Source organism: Olea europaea, chromosome 17 (genome assembly GCF_002742605.1).
Source record: "Olea europaea var. sylvestris chromosome 17, O_europaea_v1, whole genome shotgun sequence".
NCBI classification, from domain to species: domain Eukaryota; kingdom Viridiplantae; phylum Streptophyta; class Magnoliopsida; order Lamiales; family Oleaceae; genus Olea; species Olea europaea.
Window position 1 is genome coordinate 18,360,748 of NC_036253.1, and position 8,272 is coordinate 18,369,019.

Below are 8,272 nucleotides of genomic sequence, written 5' to 3' on the forward strand. Positions count from 1 at the left end.
ACGATCTGATAACCAAACATATGTACAAGAGATTTTACTAATCAATTAAAGTTTCAATACAATCATCTTAAAAAATGTGATATGGTTATGTCGAAAAAGATTGTGTTCTCATTGCAGACAACATCGCCAAAAAGTCTATAATTTTAGCAAACCAATTAAAAGTTTTTGTCATTTAACCGTGACATTTTATATACCCTACCATACAACTTATTACTATCCATATAAGCCATGTAAATATATACAAGCAACAATTAATATTTAATCTTTAATGCAAGCCTTACACTATCAACCAAGATCAATAGCACCTTCTTTTATGGATGTTGCATTCAACCAATTTACAGAGTTCAGAGCATGGTAAGTATAAGATACCTATCCAATATAGAAAATCTTTTATTGCAGTTTGTGCCAACAATTTATCATCACCTTTCATATAAAACTCTAATATTGTTTTCTTCGTCCTAATTCATTGATGTACAAGCCTTTGTTTCTTTCGCCTAGTAGTTAACTTTTTAATTATCTAATCATGTAATTCAAGGATCGAAACACTTAATGAAAGACTGAATGAAATTGCACTGGAGAAACAATATCATACAGTCACTCCAACTAAGTCATCTCCTCCAATCCAAAAAAATTTATACAAATACAAAATCTCAAAGACTGACTACTAGGGGCAACTTATGTGTCTTATAGTGCAAATACTGTATATTTCTCCTATCTTATATGAATACATTGCCTGTTATTTCTTTATCTTAACATTGGATTTTAGCATAGCGTAGATACTACCGGATCAAAACTAAACCAACCATCAAAGCAACAAAGCAAACTTCCTAGTACATTTCTTGTGATAATTGCAATAAAGTCACTCATGCTGATTTTGGTGAAACTTTTTCATGTATTTACTGCAAACATCCTTCTGCAAAAGGCTGGACGTGGGTAACACTTATTACATTTCATTCCAATATGTAACACTTATACAAATAACTATTAACACTATTCATATTTTCTTGCATTTAAATCTTACTTTTTTAAAGAACTCAATCTCCATTCCCATAGGGCAAATGCCGATATATAATTAGAGTATGCAAGTGGAATCTTAAATGAAAGTGTAACAGGCGACCTTGCGGAGACACTGGTGAAGTATAATGATGAGAGTTTGATGACATGTTCTAAATCAGTAAGTACAAATATCATGCCCCTCCAATAACACTTTTAATCCCATGTGCATTTATAATAACATTTTTCCATCCTTATTTTCAATTGGAAGTTGATCAAATCATTGCTACAAATCAATCAAATAGACTCTCGAGAAGAACACATTTTTTACTTCAAAATCATACAACTGGAGAAAAACACTACTAATACAGTAGAACAAGTGATTGAGAAAGAAAAAGTTCCCTATGCCTTGCTGCAGTAAACGAGAATTCTTAGATCCGGGAAGTGTCACTACCATCTGCAAAATGAGTGTTGTTCAGAACTTCAAGTGAGCCAGTACCTTCTAACATACTAGTTGAAAAGAACATTGCTAGCCCCAGCTCTCAAACTCATCAAGTCACAACAAAAGGAAAGCTCGAGTAATCATCATCATATGTGTTTGCAGACAACATCAATGCTACAACAAAAAAAATTTGATTTACCCATTTTTCCATCTCCATCTAAATAATGAAACTGCAACCACCAACGAACGGCTTTGTTTTTTTTGTATAATTGATTTCTATGAAAACTACTTCCATGAAGTTTAACCTTGGCAGAAATGTACAATATGAACTATCTTGAACCAATATAATGAATCAATTCAAAGAGAAGAAAAAAGAAGAGAAGAAGAATAGAGAGAGAAAATAATAATCTATTAAGCCACAAAAATTAGGGTTTACAATGAATCAAATAGTTTTTATATTACAAAGAAACCTAAAATAATAAGGAAACTATGGTCTTGTTTGAGCCACATTTTTTCAATAAAATACATTCTTAAACAGTGATTTGACATCATTTCAACTACACATTCTTCAATAAAATAATATTACACGCAAATTCAAAACTTTATTTTTTAACCACATATTTCTCATCAATACACTATATATATATATATATATATATATATATATATATATATATATATATATATATATATATATATATATATATATATATATATATATATATATATATATATATTATCATCCTCCCTCAAACAATGCTAAAGCAAGAAGCAAAAAATTTTGTCATACAAGAAGTGAAAATGATATATCGGATGAGAATTAGTCAAGAAATTAGCAAGCTATAATGATGAAGAAACAAAAGGTAGGAAAATGGTGCTAGTCTGCTGATGATGACGAATCAGATGACAATCAATCTAAATATGCTTTGTGCATTCATAGAACACAGAATTGTGAGAGATCTGGATAGCATTAATACTATCATAAGACAAAGGGGTTGGGAAAGAATGAGGAACACCCATGTTTGCAAGTAACCATCGCAATCACAAAATCTTAGTGGTAGTAGATGCCATAGCTAGATACTCTGCTCAGTAGAGGAACGAAAAACAATATTCTTCTTCTTACTTTTTCAAGAGATAAGAAAATTACACAAAATATTCAAAAACCAGTAGTAGATTTGCAAGTAGTGGGGTCACTAGCCCAATCAGCATCAAAGTAGGCATGTAGCACTAATGATGAGGTCGATGGAAACAAAAGACCCTGAAAGCATGTACCACAAAGATAACACAAAATACGAACAATTGCTGCCCAATGAACTGCAGTAGGAGCTGAAACAAATGGACTAACAATGTGAACAACATAAGCAATATTGAGACGTGTGATAGTAAGATAAACTAGACGTCCCAACAATAGTGCGATACAAGGTGGGATTAGTCAAGGGTCCATCACTAGAAGAAAAATATCGAGTATTGGACTCAAGAGGAGTATCAATAGTTTTAGTATTACTAAGATGGACACCTTCGATAACTTCCGTAGTATACTTAGACTGAGAGAGAAGATAACCTCTAAAAGAAGAAGCAACTTCGATCTCCAAAAAATAAGATAATGTACCTAAGTCCTTCATTTCAAAACGACGAGCCAATTCTGATTTCAAACCTGCAATTTCATCAATTTTATAACCAGTAATAATCATATCATCAACATAAAGTAATAATAGAATGCCACCAGTTGAAGTGCATTTAAAGAATATAGCAGAGTCATGATGATTGGATGTAAAATCAAGAGAGGTAACAATAGCGAAAAAATTTCAAACCAAGCACGAGGTACTTGTTTGATGCCATAAGGTATCTTTTTGAAGTTGCAAACAAATCCAGAAGATTGAGAAAGACTAGGAGGAGGAACGATATAAACCTCCTTTTGAAAATTGTATTTAAAAAGATATTTTTAACATCCAATTGAGAGAGACTCCACTGATGAATAGATGCAACTGCAATGAGTGTACAATGAGTGGTCATCTTGGTATAGGAGCAAAAGTCTCCTTATAATCTAAACCATAGTGTTGATTAAAACCTTTAGGAACCAATCTAGTCTTATAACGCTCAACTGAACAGTCAGATTTGGTTTTAATCTTATAAACCCAACAACAACCAATAGCATGTTTACCTAAAGGGAATGCAACCAACTCTTAAGTGTCTGTCTTAGTCTATACAAATGAGGTCAGTTTTAGTCATATCATGATTATTATTAGAAATAGAGAAGAATGGAATGTGCTCAAGAAGCACGACATGATGAGAAACATATAATTTATTATTAATGGGATTGAAAACAACGATAATCCTTTTGTCCTTACCCATAACACAAGAAAACACAGATAGCAGAGCAAAATGTCAACTTTGTACGTTCAACTTCAGGACGAAGAACATAGTAAGTACAACCAAAGACTCTTAATGAGGAGTGATTCGATGGATGCCCATACAATGTTTCAAAGGATGATAAACTTGAATTGTGGAAAGATAGAATCTTATTAATTAAAGAAACAATAGTAAGAGCTGCTTCTTCTCAAAATTCACAAGGAACTTTGGCTGACAAAATATGTGAACGAGTAGTTATTGTAATATAACTATGCTTTCATTCAGCAACACCATTTTGTTGTGGGTTATTAGTACACGATGTTTGATGAATTGTGCCGTCAAGAGCAAGCATTTAAGAGAAATCAGTTGAAGTATACTCTCCACCTAAGTCACATCTAAAACACATAATTACAGTAGAATGTTGAGTTTTAATAAGTACTCTAAATGACCAATAAATAGAAAAAAATTCAGATCATCGTTTCACAAGATAAACCCAACAATAACGATTATAATTATCAATAAAGGACACTTAATATTGAGACACCCCTTTTCTAGCAATAGGAGCAGATCCCCATACATCAGAGTAAACAAGACCAAATGGTGCAACAAAATGAGAAATACTTTGAGGAAAAGGCAAAACATATAATTTTGCTAATTTGCAGCCACTACAATCAGAAAATGTCATGAGTTTGTATATTTACCAATTGGCCCTTAGAAAATAAAAATTTTAAACGACTAGCTTGAAAAATGTCTAAGGTGAGAATGCTACAAATAAAAACTAGAAAATGATGAATTCAAAGGGAAACATGACAAATCAACACTAGAGGCTGCAATGTGTGGTGGTTTAGGTTGTCCTGAACATATAACCCTCATTGTCTACAGACTATCCCAATCATCTTTTGAGATTACGGATCCTGCACGTGACAAATAGTAGAAAAAACTAAAATAAGTATCCAGAATCGCACAATTGGCTAATAGAGATAAGATTCAAAGTAAAAGTTTTGAACACAATAGACATCTAAAAGTGATAAATTATATGTATTAGCAGAACCAACACATGTTAAAGGTAATAGTGTGCCATCAGCAGTCATAATAGACAAATACGTTAGAAAGACGCAATCATTAAAGAATTTTGAGTTCGACGACATGTGTTTGGAAGCACCTAAGTCAAAGATCCATAAAGAAGAAATACCTGAATAACCCTGAGATGACAAACCTATATGAGTGGAGATTGACATAGCATGTGACTGTGTGACTAAGAACTTCTGAAACTGCACTGCTAAGTCCGTCAACATAGGATTGGAGAAAGGTGGTGCTCCAAGTATAGTTAAGTCACCTTTATTCTGATTCTATGTGGACAGTGGAGAGGGTACAACCAACATTGAGGTGCTAGATGGAGGAAGAGATACTTCTCCTGCAAGAGATTTCATAACGTATTTCCTCAACTACAAGTTCAATAACCACTGAATCAACTGAGGGAATTGGAGTGAGATGCAAGATAGGGCCTCTAAGTCCCTTAAAATCATTGCGAAGTGCTATAAAAAACTGAACTAATCATTACTCATCTTTAAAAGTAATATATTCCTCAAGTGCTTTTAGTCCTACTAATTCCGTAAGAGCCAACTCATCCCAAATTGATTTCATAGTGATGTAAAACTTAAGAGTACTCATAACGATCTGATGTAAAGCTCGTATATCAATTTCCAACTAATACCATTTTGTAGAGTTAGACTTAGTGTATAACTTTTGAAAGTGCTTCCAAACTTCCTTTGCTGTCTCAAACTTCACGTTGTTTGACTTCTAATTATCTAAATCTGTTACATAATTCCGAGCAGTGTTTTTGGGTTTTACAATAGTTCGACTAACATAACCCCACAATCTTTTTCTCTTTAGAAAATTTCTCATCACTATACTCCAATATGAGTAACTTTTACCATTTATTTTAGCATTAATGGATTGAAGTGAATCATCTCTTTCAGTTGTCATCATAAAATCAATAAATGATCAACTAAAAATCAATGAAATCACCCAATTTTTAGGGAAACCTATGATAACCAATGGACCACCAAAAACTCCAATTAAAATATAATGCACAATATACGTATAACAAAAGTAGTACCACCAAAAGTTATGAAATTTACCAAGGAACAAACGGCCATTTGAATCACCTCAAAAAACTCACACACGTGCCCAAACAACCGTCCAATGCCATGTGCCTGACCGGAAGCTTCGTCTCAGTCTGCAGAATAAAGATCGGGTCTCAATTTTCTCAACCGATCTCTGATTTAGTCGGAATCGTGATTTTTGGTTACGGTCGATTGGGTTTTTACACAAATTTTTTTTGCTTGACTTCAGCCTTGATTTCTAGTCCGTCCCAATTAGAAATTTCACAATTTTCACTCAATTATAAGCTTTGATACCATGATAACAATATGAACTATCTTGAACCAATATAATGAATCAATACAAGGAGAAGAGGAAGAATAAAGAGCGAAAATAATAATCTATTAAGCCACAAAAATTAGGGTTTACAATGAACCAAATAATATATATTACAAGGAAACCTAAAATGATAAGGAAGCTTTAAAATAATAAGGAAACTAAATATTATGCTCTATATATATATAGCAATACTTTGCATAAAAATTCCTCCATGAAGTCTAAATCAACAGGAATATATAATTCCCTTCATGATATTTTGTAGCTTGTAACTTAAGCTTTTATTGATTTATAAATTCAGACTTTTTAAATGTATAAATCATCCTTTGTTTACCCATTACAGTCTTATTTCAGACTTTGTCTTATTATCCCACGTCTTTCGATACTAAAATGAATAATTTTGTTTCTATATCTATGCTATTACTTAGTCAACTACTACATGTCAACGTGTCCTCTTAAGGCATTTTTTTAAGGAATTTATAATGTATAACGAGAAAAGAATTAAAATTCCAGATGTCGCAATAATTAAGCTTTACTTTTCAGTAAAATGGTTAATTTATTGATATATTTATCTAGCTTTAATATTTTCCATTTCCCTTGCTGTAAACACATCTTATTTAGGATTGAGACAATTTAAGAACAGGAAGTTGATGATAAAGAATAAAAGAAACTTGTGTATCAATTTATTTTTTACAAGAAACAATTACGAACACATTCTTTATGAATAAAACCGTCAAAAGAGGACTTAATTATAGCATAATTTGCAATCCCAAGAGTTCTTATAGTTTTAATCTTCATTATTTATTGTCCTATCAGCATTTCCTACCAAGGTTCCATGACTGGATATCCGAGTTTACAGAATACAAGCTTTGTAACATAATTAGACCTGCCTCAGTTTAAGCCTTTATATATTAAGCTTTAAGTACCTTGTCGAGATATAATTACAGAAACTTAAAAAGGGGTCACTTCTAAGAGTGATTTTATCTTAAATTTAGAAGAGTTAGAAGACTATGACCTAAGTTAGACTATTAATATTGTTATAGATCTAGTTATATTAGAGCATGTTTTCTAGCATTTTCTAGATATTCTCTAAATGGGTAATTGGCGCAAAACGTCCTTACCTTTCAAGGTTATTGTGGAAACGTCCCTACCTTTCATTTTTGGGCATTTTTGCCTTTATTTCAACCTTTCGTTGCGCTGAAGGTCTTTTTCACTGTTTTAGACCGTAAAATGACCAATATATCCTCATATTTAAATAAAACAATAAAGAAAAGAAAAGAAAAATAAAGAACAAATTAAAACAATATGCCCAAACTTTTTAAAAAGTGCAAATCAGCCCAAAAATCTTATTAAACCATTAAAAATGAAAAAAAAAAAAAATTCTCTCTCTCCTCTCCCCTTCACCTCTGATGATGATTGAAAGCAAATTATTTATGTTATTCAAAATAAGGAAAAAATCAAACAAGTATTACTGTAATATCATATGAAATCAGTGGTAATTAATTGTGTCCAACTCCATAAATACATAGCTCTAGCCACATTCACGAAAGTCTCTAAAATATCCGAATTATATCGCGTTTCAGATTTTTCTAGGATTTCGTCTCTTCCTCAACAAAGCTACAAGAATTACTCTGGCTCATCCCGATCGGGACAGACTTTCTGCCTAGTAACCGCCCTGCAGACCCAATTAATTGCGATTCCTCACCCATTGTCATCCTAGAGTCGCTACCTGGGATTAAATTGGCAAGCCCGGAGCCTTGATTTCACAGAATCATTCTCCAATGATTCGTTTCCTGATTTTTGGAACTAGAATTTCTGATCCTCGAATGCTGTACGGTGACCCAAGTACTCCTTTAATTCTTGCTCAAGATTAATAGGTCTGAAAAGGAAACTAAACATATTAAATATTGATGTTTCTACCATTACAAAGTATGGAATCATAGCATAGACTTGGATAATTCCATTTTGAGATAGTTGAAAAAACCCCTCTTTTCTATGCGTGGACTTTCTCAATGCATATTTCCATAGACAATGTTATTTGATCTTTAT